The following is a 14,017-nucleotide window of genomic DNA, read 5'->3' as shown; positions in this document are numbered from 1 at the left end:
TGAAACTCAGGAGTTGAAGAACTGTGGTCCCTGACATTTATTGCCTAACAACAGGGTGAAGGTAGTGGATGGCTTTCCTAAGCCTCTGGAGCTGTGGGACCTGGCCCAGGTGCAGTGGAGTGACTTGTGGAGGATTTCCCGAACCCAGGAAAAGGTCTGTGGCTAGGAGAGCAGCAGCCCACATCTGACACGTTTATCTCCGCAGTCGGATGTGATTTGCCTTAATACCAATATCCCTCCTGCCAGGGTGCATGCTGCTTGCTCAGATGTTGGTCACATTTTGATAAGCATTTAATCTTTATTTATTCCGCATACCCTGTGGGGGTAGATAATCATCTCTGGCTGGCAAGAGTAGATCCAATGGTGACAATATGGGGCTGGAGGACCCCTTCTGTGAGATTTTCCTCTAATGGGGTCTGTGTCAGTTTACATGGGAAGTATCTTACGTGTAAACTGATTTGTTGACAGAACTGGCACTTTAAACTAATGAGAAATAAGAAAAATAGGGGAAATTTTCTTTGTATTTCTGATGAACTTCTCTACACTCTGATTACTATGCTTGCATTCCTGTTGTCTGTTCTTTGACATAAATATATTTGAGCTTGTCTATTTCTATAACTGGATTAGAGTTCATGATTTAAGAATATAGTACAGGGGTGGACATTGTGGTGGCAAATTAAGCTGCTGCTTGAAACTCCCATATCAGAGTAACTAGTTCAAGTTCTGTCCACACTAGGCTTCTGATCTTTATCGTGATGCGCTCCGGAGGCAGCAGATGGTGGCCCAAATCCACGAGTTCTCGCCACCTATCTGAGAGACTTGAATTGAGTCCATGGTTCCTGGTTTGGCCTGTTCCTGTCCTGGATATTTGTGAGCCAATGGGGAAAGAATCAGCAGGTGGAAGACTTTCTCTCACTCCCTCTCTCTCTGACTTTCAAATAAGTAAAAAGTTTTTTTAAAAAAAGGAAATAAAGCAAAGACTTATTTCACATTTTTGGTAAGCCCCTGAATCTGTACAGATGCATCTTCAATTCAATTTGCATTATTTTTAATCTGTGAAATGTTTTCTAATCTTTGATATGACTTGATAAGAATGAATTAGGATGCTGTCTGTATTCTTTTGTTTTCAGTTTAAACTATATTGAATACAGTGATTCCTTTGTAAGCTCCCAGGGCACCCTCTGTGAATAATAATTCAAGCCTCTTATATGAAATGGTGCAGTATTTGCATATAATTTATACAATGCTTGTATACATTTAAAAATCATTTCTAGATTATTTATAATGCCAAGAAAGCATAAATGTCATGTAACTAGATCTTATGTTACATTGTATGGGGAATAATGACAAGAAAGTCTGAATATGTTCATTGCAGCAGTTTTCCTGGATATTTTCATTTTGCTATTGGGGAAGTGGGGGAGTTGCTCAACAACACCCCAAACTAGTTGACGGTGTTATTGTAGAACCTCCAAACTGGGTCTAATCACCTGATGCACAGAAAGCTATAATTACTGGCATGGGGTGGTGGAACAAAGTAGGTCTTAATTGTAACATGCGGAGCAAGGAGCCAGGCAGCTATTGCTTAGTTCTTGTGCTCCCCAGGGAGTTAGGGGTGAAGGCTCACATAGATAGACAATTGGGGCTGAGAGGTGTGTATGTGCAAGGCTCCTGATTGGTCAGCGATGCTGTGATCTTTATGGAATTTACAATGGTCAGGTGGGTTCCAGTCCATCTAGGAGTGACATTTTTACTAGGACTTCTTGAGGATGAAGCCCTCAGTACAATACTGATCATTAAATTTCTTATCTATTGGAGAAACAAATGGCTCCTGGAGTACAGTATTTAGAAGCCAGTAAGACCAGCTGGAGCACTCCCTTAAGTGAGTGAATTCCTTTTGGTAAAGGACAGACAAAAACATCTTGTGCTAAGAGAGACACACAGGAAGCCTGGATCTATTTTTTCATTATGGGGGTTTGGTTTCATGTGGAATCCATGGATGAGCTGCATTAGTTATGATGAGTATTTTTGCTTCATTCCTGAACTTTGAAAAGTAATTGCTTTAATTTTAAAGAGAGAACTTTGATACTGTTTTGAAAGGTTAACTTTTAGGGATGCCTTTGTCGGTTGGTTACCAGCTGACTTTCACATGTGGACTGTCTAGAATCAAGAAAAATGTTAGTGGACCTTTGGACCCTTGGCCATGACTGCTATCATCCTTAGTCTGTGACTTAAACGCTCAGTCCAGGAAAGTACGGAGTAGGCTGAATGCTTGCTTGGCAGAGCAGAGTGGGAGACACCAGGGATTTGCCTTTCTGCTGAGTGCCATACCGGAGCTTGCTGTTCATCTCTCAGCTTCCATGGAGGGCTGCTCAGATGAAGTGGCAGTGCTCCAGGGGTGCAGCAGGAGGTACTGTATTCTATTTAATTCTGTCTCTTCTATGTCAGGCCCTAGATAAGGCTTTGCCTTGACACCTGTGTTGTATGCACATGGCGGTGAGCACTAGACACATGGGCAGTGTGACCGAGGAATTGGCTTTCTCAAATTTTAATTCAATCAAATTTTCCAGTGACTCGGCAACTGCAAGACATTTGATACCTTTAAATACTTTGGTTATGCAAGAGTCCCTTTTTGATGACATAGCTTATGAAATCTAAATAAAAGTGAAGTATTTCGAAAAAAATCTATTATCTGTTAAGATGGATAAACAATGCCATCTGTGTTGAAGATTTAATTTATAAAAATGCGAAAAACTCACTAATAATTTTGTGTATTGATTTTCTATTGAAATAACCTTTTGGGTATATTGCATTAAATAAAAAGTTACTAATGTCTGTTTTACATTTTTAGATGAGGCTGATGAAAAATTTAAAATTTCTGAAGTAAATATCTGAAAGAGCACCTCAGAAATTTTGTGGAAAATCGAATTAAAAGATGTTTATTTTAATGCAAAAGTTTTTTGAAATCCATGCTTATGTTGTATATTCAGAAATCATTTTATGGGGCCTGGTGGTGCTTTGGCTCAGTGGCTAAATCCTTACCTTGCACACCCCGGGATCCCATATGGTCACTGGTTCATATTCCAGCTGCTCCACTTCCCATCTGGCTCCCTGCTTTTGACCTAGGAGAGCAGTAGAGAACGGTCCAAAGCCTTGGGACTCTGTGCCCACGCGGGAGACCCGGAAGAAGCTCCTGGCCTCGGATCAGCTAGCTTGTCTCTGGCCGTTGTGGCTACCTGGGGAGTGAACCAGTGGTATGCAGATCTTTCTCCGTCTCTGTTTCTGCCTATAGATCTAGATGCCTTTCCAATAAAAAATAACTATTTTTAAAAGAAGAAAAATAATTCATGGGTTTACATTTTTTGCCTCTAAATATACTTATTTTTTACTTGCTTACTTATTCAAAAGGCAGAGATAGACGCACACAGAGAGAGGATTCACTGTTTCACTCTCCAGTTACAGCACCCCTGGGATTGCGTTAGGATAAACTGGGAGCTGCAACACAATCTGTGTCCCTGTCGAGAGTGGCAGAGACCTCACTACCCATCCATAATCTGCTGCCTGTCATGGTCTGCTTCAGCAGAAAACTGGAATGGAAGGCCAGAATTGGGAATTGTAACTTGGCTCTGAAATTGGATGCAGATCTCTCACCTGTAATCCCAGCTGCTCGGGCAAACTCTTTTTCCCAAAATAAATTTATCCTTAAATTCTATTTCTCCATGAACATCTTGAAATTACCCTGATGTGTGACTCAGATTTCTACAGAACAGCTTTGATATGGGCCAGAGTTCTTGAAAGAAACTTGTTATTTCTAATAGATTAGAATGAAATATTTTATTTCTTGACATGCAATGTGAATATTATAATTGAATTCATTTATCTAAAATGATAAATCCTTGTTGTTAGAACCTGATGACTTTGAGTTGGGATTCTGTTGTGTTTTTTTCTGTGATCACATCACTTTCCTGTTTTCATTAAATTCTGTTCTTCCCTGTTCTTGTCTTCATGGTATGCTGATATTTGTTCTTGCCATGATTTGATTTAGTTTATATTTATCTTATTTGTAATGTTCTGTGTAGTCTAAGTATTCTTATGAACTATTCTAACTCATGCTACTGGGATCCAGTCTTGTGAATTTCTCAAACACTTCTTGGTGAAGCTGTCCACATTATAAACATGGCAGGACAAGAACAATACTTTGATGGCATGCTTACTTTTGAAATGAAAAACAGAAATACAAAAAGCTGGCACTTTGAAAGCCCAAAGTTCCACACAGTTTAACCTGAGTTTTTCCTTTCTAAAGGACACTTAGGTTTTATGATCATTTTTTGGGGATTGGGAAATCTTTTGTGGTGTGTTTTTAATAGAAGAGCCTAGCCTTTCCCTAATTGAATGCCGCCAGTTAGCTGATAACGTCAGTGGAGCTGAATGTTATCTCAAGGCAATGACTTCCTGCTGCTACAAAATGCTGGTGAGCAGCCGAAACAGATGAATGTGAAGTGAAAGCTGCTAATGTGACTCCAGATGGGTGCCATGATGGGTTGGCTATTACATGTCTGTGGTACTTTTTTTTTTTTTAGTTTATTTTATTTATCCAAAAGGCAAAGTGTGTGTGTGTGTGTGCTTGTATGAAAGAGAGAAGAGAGATAGATTCTGCCCATTGCTTCACAGCTCAAGTGTTTATAAACATCTAGGGCTAGGCTTGGCCAAAATCATGAGCTGGAAATTCTGTATGGGTTTCCTACATGGTGGCAAGGACTCAGGTCCTTAAGGGTGTGTGCAAGTAGGAAGCTGGATCAGAAGCTGAGGCAGGACTGATTCCAGGCACTCTGAGATGAGGGCATCCTAAGCACTGATTTAACCCAGACTACCAGCATAGCCACCTCCAACACTTAGACATTCATGCCTAGTCAAGTTGACTTGGTCCTGTAATGTTTGTATGGTGGGTTGTGCTAAAAGGTCACCATTTAGTCTTGTAAACTAGGCTACAACACGTGCCCCTGGGGCTTGATGTCACAAAGTCAAGGACAAAAAACCAGTGATATAAATTGTTTCCCTGCACCTTGCTTTCTCATCTCTAAAATGAACTTGATGCTAGTCATTGTTTATGTCCGTAATGAAGTCATGTGACAAAACAAGTTGGGGCTGTGCCTGGCATGTGGTAGAAGCTCAAAATTACACAGTTCTCCCACTTTCACCCTGGTTCCCATGCTACTGGGGATTGTGTGTTGATACGTGAATATTGTGACTATCACCACTTGCTCACTCACCACCACCACCATCGTTTTCCCAGTTGAATTTTACTCTGCATTATAACCCTATTCTTATTTCCTTGTACAACTTTTCCAATAGATGAAGTTTGATAACTTGCCTATGGAAATGCTTCATTCTTCTAGTTATAAACAGAACTGAAATTCGAAAATATGGTTGTTTCACTCCAAAGCACCTGAACCTTTCGTCGCAAACACTTATTGTAATCACCTGTTTGCTTTAATTTCCTGACACATCGAAGACTGAAAACATAATGAAGTTGTAGGGTGATTCCTCAGGGAGCTGCCACCTTGTACCTCGTAGGGGCTAATGTGGTTTGTAGTTTAGCTCAGTTCTTTATGGTAAGGATTGCATTTTTGTATGAAGTAAAGTGAATTGTTTATTTTAAAAATTAGTTAACTTTATTGCAATCATAAACTATGTTTATTGGAGTGAAGATAAAAAATCACAATATATTACAGCCTGTCTTTAAGATATAAGTTATAAAATAACCAGTATAAGTTGCTATTATCAATAACATTACAGACCCAAGGACAAAGCATTGTTCTGGATGCTTCCCTACCTAGTGAGCATATGATGCTCTCACTCTAGCTGGTGGGGGTGGCATTTTCCTTCCAGGGGCCATTTGAATATTTAAAATATTATTCATGAGTCATACACAATTATCAACACCAAAATCATCTTACTGGACCAAGACAAAGCTGGGAGTCTGGAACTCAATTTAGATCTTCCATAAGGATGGCAGGGATGTAACCACCTAGGCTGGCACCTGCTGTCTTTTTGGGTACACATTATCAGGAAGCTGAAATTAGAGGCAGAACTAGGATCTGAACCCAGACATTCCAATATTGTATGTAAGCATTCCCAGGCTGCAGTTTCATTGTTGTGTTAAATATCAACCCCCTCAACTTAAATTGGAAAACATCAAACTGCCAGTTTGTTGGCCCGGCTCTGGTTGTAGTGAACCAGCAGATGAAAGTAAGTGTGTGTGTGTGTGTGTGTATGATGAGTGCTTCTGCCTTTCAAATAAATAATCTTTAGGAAATCAGTCAAGTATATATTGATTAAATTTTGAGTTCTACTAATGTTGTCTTGGCACAGCTGGATCCAGTGGTTTTGCAGCCCTGAAATGGCTGTGGGTTGAACATTCTCTACCCCTGTGAGTAGCATGTTTTCTATCCTTTAGTATTACCCACATAAACAAAACAAAACAAACAAAAAAAGCAAAATCATATAAGAGCCCCAAATAATGCAACATAATTTTGCTCAGGTCTTTCCTTAAAGTCTCTTCATCCAAATGTAAGATGTTTTCTAAGGAGGAGGACCTTATTTTTGCCATCTATGTTGACAACTTATAGGCAAACCTTGTTTGTTTTTTTCAAATACATATAGTGAAGCTCATTCATCCATTGCTTCATTCACCAGCAAATGTAAATTGATTATTCTATTTGCATAAATAAATTATAAGGGTTATAATCATGAGTCAAGCTCTGTTTTAGGCCTTTCAGATAAAGGACAAGTGCAATTTAGAACTTCTTGGGAAGTCAAGTTTGGTCTTGTTGAATAAAGGAGTGAGCCAAGAAGTCTGCAGGGGTTGATATTGTAGAGAAAGAGAAAACGTCAAGGGAAAGATGGGAATACGGCTCTTTTCTTTTCATAAAGCAGACATTGAAAAGTTATTTGTGAAATTAACGTATCTATTCTTCCAATAACTGGATCCTGTCCAGAAAAGTGCCCCATAGCAGTTCTAACTGAACTCCATCCAAATCCCAGTGAAGGTACTGCACACAGATGAAAGGTTCTCTTCTGGGAGAGCCTTTGAATATGAAGGTCAAGGACCAATGAAGTCAAGTTCCTGAAAACTCTCCATTGTAAAAACTACAAACAGACCTATCACTTAGCTTGCTTGTTGTTGTGAATATTGGTTGTTCTTCCTAAAATATGAGTTTTGATATCTATGTCTGAAGTACACGTGTTCCAAGCAAGTTCACTAATGCCCCTTATGTAAAGGGTGTTGCCACCCGGTCTGGAGCTGCAAGCTCAAAGTGGGGGCTTTCTTAAACATCTGCGACATGCTTATCAGCACCTCCTGCACGTGACTCATGGTTTCAGGTTTTTCTTTATAGCTATTTCTTGTGGGCTGTCATGCAGATGTGTAAACTAAAATGCTGGGGTTTAAAGCTGATTCTGATTAGTTCCCCACTGTTAGGCTGAGAAGGCAGCTGATGGTAGGCCAAATGCTTGGGCCCCTGCCATTTATTTGGGCAACCAGGATGAGCACTCTCTCTCTCCTGTCTCTCCCCGTTTGTTTCTTTACCTTTCAAATAAATGTTTAAGTAAATCCTTAAGCTCCATCATAGATTATCAGGATATTTTCAGTTGTTCACTCTCCTTACTAAATAAAGGCCAATATTTTTTTTCTTATTCAGAAGATGTTTAAAAGTCTACAGATAGCATCTTTTTTTTATTACAATGGCCACTTTATATTGCTCGGGGTGCATTTATATAAGATATTTAGTGAAAAATAAAAAAAAGCAGTTTAATCCCCAGAGTAAAACAGCATTTTGCTGTAAACGATTTTCACTGCAAACTTTGGAGTGAAGTTATTCTGGTCTTGCTCTTACCTTCTAGGTTCTGTGTGAGTTTAGATCATACTCACAAAAACTTGGCTGCTGTGATTCCATCACAGAGATTCACTTGGGCTAAGTTGCATGCCATGTCTTCATGGGGAAAATTTCAAAAAGGAAGCGCTGTTTGGCTGAGAGCCATGTTGCTGTGTTTTCCCTGGGAGAGGAAGAGAAAGAAAGGAAAACTGCAGGGGTGGGTCAGGGTCTCCCGGCACACACGACTCTAGGGACAGACTTGCATTATGTAGGAGAGATTTAAGGGCTGCTTTCTTTGCAGAGGGAAATGTAAATACTGTAATTCTTTTTATTTTTCTTCTCTTAAGCCCATATTTTTTTACTTGTGGTAAAACATTGATGAGAGTATTTAGTGGAAAATGGAATTAAAATATATTTTGGTGTAGAAATTTTGAAATCCATGTACATAGGAGATTTTAAGAAACTCTATGCAATGTACATTATGGAAAGTCTATGTATTTCAAAAATTTTTACAACCCAAATAAGCAAATTTTAATTCATTTTTCCATGAAATTTCTGAGGAACCCTTGTGTAACATGACTTTTTCATTTTTTTTTTTTAAGTTTTTATTGTTATTGGAAAGCCGGATATACAGAGAGGAGGAGAAACAGAGAGGAAGATCTTCCATCTGATGTTTCACTCCCCAAGTGAGCCACAACGGGCCAGTGCGCACCAAACCGATGCCGGGACCAGGAACCTCTTCCAGGTCTCCCACGTGGGTGCAGGGTCCCAAAGCTTTGGGCCGTCCTCAACTGCTTTCCCAGGACACAAGCAGGGAGCTGGATGGGCAGTGGAGCTGCCGGGATTAGAACCGGCTCCCATATGGGATCCCTGGCTTTCAAGGCGAGGACTTTAGCCGCTAGGCCACGCCACCGTGCCCGACTTTTTCATTTTAATTAAGTTTGATGCATATGGTTCAGTGGCATTGATCACATTCACAATGTTATGCAACAACCCACTACTGTTTTCTGAATGTTGTTGTCAGCCCTTGCTTCAGACAGAAATTTTGTAACCATTGAGCAACAGCTCCATATTCTCTCTCTGCTTAACGTTTGGTAATCTCATATCTGATACCGGCAAAGCTCTTTGGTTTTTTTTCCCTTAGTGTATAGAAATGAAACACTGGGAAGCAGTTGCAAACAAAGAAGTTTTAACTTGTGAACAGGTCAACATGAAAAGAAGGAAGGGGAAAGCACCTCCCTGGAGGGATCCTGGAAACGGGGCGCCTCTTGAAAAGAGAGAGGGAGAGACATTGATGTTTCAGGATGTGTCTTGGGTTTTTGAAGGGTTCCCTGACTCCTTTTGAGCAGGAACCTGTGTTGAAGATATTCCCCATTGGTGGGCTCTCAACCAATTAGGAAGTGGAAATTCTGGCCATCTGGTGTGGCCTTCCCAACAAGTGGCAAGGTTCCCTTCTCACAGAGGTATCAGGCTTCTCAGGTTTTAAAAGCTATCCTATTTGCCAATGCGCATAGCAGGTGCAAACATGGAGCAGTGAGATGGTGGCTCAGATGGGATGGGCTCAAAAGGCTTACCCCTAGACCAGACCCAAGGTTTTAACAGGCTTGGTCAGTCTCAGCATCTTTTTAATCTCCATGAATTTGCTTATTCTAGTATTGCATGAAAGTAGGATCATACAATATTTGTCCTTTTGTACCTGGCATAGTTCACATAAAATCATGTCTTCCAGGTTTATCCATGCCATCAGACTTTTTTTTCTCAACTCTGGCTGAATGATATTCCATTGGAAGTGTGTAGCACATTTTGCTTATTTTTTTGTGTTGATGATCACATGCATTGCTTCCATTTTTTGGTGGTGGAGGTGAAAAAAACTGGCCATTGACTCACCAGTGTCTTTATGTGTGTTTTCACTTCTTCTGAGTGTACAAGTGGAAATGGAATTCCCGGGTTGCATAGTCAGTCTGTGTTAAGCTGCTTGAGAACCAATGAACAGGCTGCACAGCAGGCAGTGTTTACCGTTTGATGTGTTCACCAGCAGTTGCTTTTCCCAGGTGACACATGACACTGAGCATCTCTGCATGTTCTTCTTGGCCACTTGTGTCTTCGTTGGTTAAATGTCTGCTCTGGAGTTTTGCTGATCTTTAAATTGGTTTGTCATTTTTCTTGTTGAGTTGCAAGATTTCTTTGTATAGTCTGGAAATTAACCCCTTCTGAGAAATGTGATCTGCCAAATTTTTTTCTTAATCCATCTGTTTCCTTTTCACTTTCTTGATGATGTCCTTTGCACAAAACTTTTGGCATTTTAATGTAGTCCGTTTTTATCCTTTAATTTCTTTTGTGTGTTATGCGTTTACCACCATCTTGTCTGCTGAGAGTTACTCTGTTGTGCTTCTGTATTTGGGTAGTTAATCTATTTGGCATTAATGTGTGTATATTGTTTGAGCTAGAGATTCAACTTCATTGTTTCCAGTTGTAAATCAGCTTGCTCCTACCTTGGAATTATTAAGGAAAGACATTAAGGAAAGACGGAGACATACCTACACCAGGTGACAAAGTTCTTGGTTGGCATGACCAGAGCCCCAGGCAGCACGCTTCCCAAGATAGCAAGTTCAAGGAACTTGTATACTTGGCCACTTGTTCTGCCCTCTGCCTCCTCCTTTTGAGCATGTGATGATTCCCTAAGGACCTCCTGACTAGCCGGGTAGTTAGCCAACAGCAAGGGGTATGGTCATGAAGTGGGTCAAGTCAACATGAAACTTGATGTCCCAAATAAATAAAAGCTGGGATAAGCATTGAGTTGTTCCCGATCTTACGGGGAGAAGAATAAGCAGTAGGGTGTTGTTCTGTCTCTGATGGGGAGAAGGTCATCTCTCTCATCAGAAAAGGTTCCCTCAGGCCCCAGCCCTACTTCAAGAACTTCTGATTCTTTCTTCTTTCTCATTGCACATTGTGTATACCCTCTTCACTCTGGTCCAAGCTGCTCCAGACACAATATCCCTACACATTGATTCCTTATTATTACACATTTCCTTTCTTGCTTGCTTCATTTTAACCAACATGGAAAAGTAATGCTAAGTAAACTCATCACGTCTCACTGTTGAGTGCTAACTATATTTCTGACAACTTTCTGTTCAAGAATTACATCCACAAGCAGCTTTTTCATCTAGGAACTGAAAACTTCAGCTTCCTTTTCCAGGACTTGAGTGACAGGAATGCAACTATCGACTTTTACGGACAACTTGTAATGGAGGCTTATGTGTCCTCTGGGTTTAGATCGTCACCTGTACAGTTCCTCTGGCTTGTCAGAAATCAGCTTAACTTCTTTCTGGAAGCCACTGATAGCATGAGGTGAAAGTGCACTTCTTGATGGGCTGTGGAGATAGGCCCCTGCAAGATCTTGGCTCTGTTTTTGCTAGACCAGTTCAGGGCACCCAACTCTGTCTGTTCGTCTTTCAAGAAGTTTCTTGGCTCAAGGAAATTTGACCTTTTCTCTTTACTAGAAAATTTTCTCTAATGAGGATAGTAGTTCCAACAGAAAGCTGCAATTTCCTTGACTCATTTTACTTTAAGAAAATATAATGAACATCTATGACAGGTTAAGTGTTATGCTAGGCATTGGGAATCCTACAAAAAATAAGAAACAATTCCTGCCACAGGGAACCTTATTGATGCAGTGAGGGAAACATATATATGTATTCAGGTATGCTAAATTATTGAAGACTGAAAGCAGTTGCTTTTCTGAAACACACGAGTGGTGATATTCTGTGGAAGTGGGTGTGTAAGCTAGGGACCCAAAAGGTCATAGTTTATCCTCTGGCTCTGTAGCTTTCCTATAGTGAGTCATGGAGCTGGTCAGCTGAGGTCTCTGAATCTTGGTTTCTGTTTGCAAAGTAGGCATGATTGGATCTGACTCAGAAGGTTTTAGGAAATTAAGAGAAAATGGATGAACATTTCTGGTTGGCACGTGGTAAACATGATTTAATGAGTATGGACTGCCCTGTGCATTGAAGAAAAATTGGTTTTTCAAAATAATTAAATGTATAAAGCAAAGATCATGGACTCGTACATTTCCCATATATCCCTCACCCAGCTTCCCCTGTTATTAACATCTCAAATTAGTATTATTTACTTGGCACAATAAGTGAACCACATCCAATGTACTTCTTAATTCAAATTTGGATTTTTTAATCCAAACTCCTTGCAAGCTCTCCTTCTGATTATCTCAAGCAATCCACAAAGTGACCCTACTTTGTAGATGAATCCAAGACTTTGGAGGGCATGTTGATTGCACTAAGGCTGTAGCTTTTGAGTTGTGATGTTAGGAATTGAAGCAAGGCAGTCTATACCCAGAACTCATATTCTAAACGATGCTATACACCACTCTCCAATGGCATGCATCATTTCCTGTAGCCACACCCTTGAAGAAGTAATTATTTATAGTTGGGATGACCATGAAAGGGCTGCTGGAGGAATTAGACCTTGATCTTAGCTTTGAGGTGTACTAGAAAAACTTTGTTTCTCTCTCTCTCTCTCTCAACTCTAGTATAAACACACAGTGTTGTGTTAACACTTTGGGAATAGAAAACAGCATTTTGATTGTTTTTTTAAATGCCCCAGGGTTGAAGCTTATCTGCCAGCTCCCTGCTGATGTTTATTAAACTAGAAGAGGCTGCATTCCCCAACCATCACATTTCACTATTCAATACAGTGAATGACAGAGCCTCCCACAAGAGTTGTGGTGCAAACTAGAGGATAAGGCTATAGTTGAGGTCCTGTCATTCAAGGTTAGTGCTTTCATTACCTTTGGCAGGATGTGAAAATTGTAGGTTAAAAGGGGGCAGAAGCTGAATTTACTTCTCTGGGGCTATCCTTAGCTTTTCAATAAATACTCTTGATATTGGAAAAATGTAAAAAAAAAAAAATAAAAAAGAACCAAAACCTTCTGTGTGATAAAAATGACAGTTTATACTGCCCAAGTAAGAACTCTGGCAAGCTCGAAGTCCATCTGTTTTCCTGTTGATCATGTGCAGAGTGCATGATTATGGGCATTAGTTTAATTTGTTGCCACTATGATTGTGTGAGCATTTTCTACTAAGTGATTGGCAGCACACAAAATACTGAGATCTTTTTATTCCCTGTATTAATATAATATGAACTGCAAGAAGATTAAAGCCTAATTTACATAACCTGAGATAAAAGGAGGTGAAATATTGTAATTATCCTTTCAAGCTAAATTTTCACTGCTATTTAAATTAACCTATGTGAAGAGCAAGTTAACCTCAAGGAGAGCTCTTGCCCATAAAATTTACTTGTGAAATCAGGAGTGTTTATAAACTGGTCCCTCAATTAGCCGTTTGTGATTGAGATACAGACTATGCATTGGAAATGATGACAGAGACCCCAGGATTGCCGTGCTGCTGTATGGCATTTTAATTTTTTCTCTGATGGTGTTCCATTTTTATTTGGATAAAATGGACAAGATTATTTCAGCTGATCATTGTTTTTTCAAAGTAGTGAAATAGAAAGAGCAATGATCCGGCGTCAGAAAATGTGCATTTGGGTCCAAGCTGTGCCACATGTTGGTTTTGCAATCCCAGGAGAGTCGTACAACTTCTCTGAGGTTCAGATGGCTTGAATTTCAACTGGTCTGGGTGATATTAGAAACTTAAAATGCCAAAGTTCTCAAAGTTTAGAGTTGCTTACCAGAAGGATGGATAATTGATATGGTGTTTTCAGCTCTCATCCCATAAGATAATCCTCATAATCTGATATTAATTAAAATCCTTAACCTTCCAAGTTGTGAAAATCAGGATATTCTAGTATTTGCTATTCTTTTAGCATTAGAAAAATAGCTGAAAATAAAGAATCTGTGTTTTATCTGATGTTCTGAATTCCATTAAAACTTAAATGACCAACTTTCTTTTTCTTATGATTCTGAAAGTCACGGTTAAGTTTTTTTTGTAGGAGGGGGTTGAAAAAGGTGTATGCTTTTGTTAGCATTGTTGTGTATCAGATCAGAGCAAAAATCAGTGGCTGAATACACATGCATCAGTTCATTCATGGCTCCAGTGAGTCAAGATTCTTGACATGCTTTTTCTGGGTGCTTCAGGTTCAAGGTTGTGTGCCTGCATTATGATGTCAGGAAG

The sequence above is a fragment of the Ochotona princeps genome, chromosome 11, assembly GCF_030435755.1.
Source record: "Ochotona princeps isolate mOchPri1 chromosome 11, mOchPri1.hap1, whole genome shotgun sequence".
In the NCBI taxonomy this organism is placed as follows: Eukaryota; Metazoa; Chordata; class Mammalia; order Lagomorpha; family Ochotonidae; genus Ochotona; species Ochotona princeps.
The sequence above is the reverse complement of the archived record's forward strand: the minus strand, read 5'-3'. Positions refer to the sequence as shown.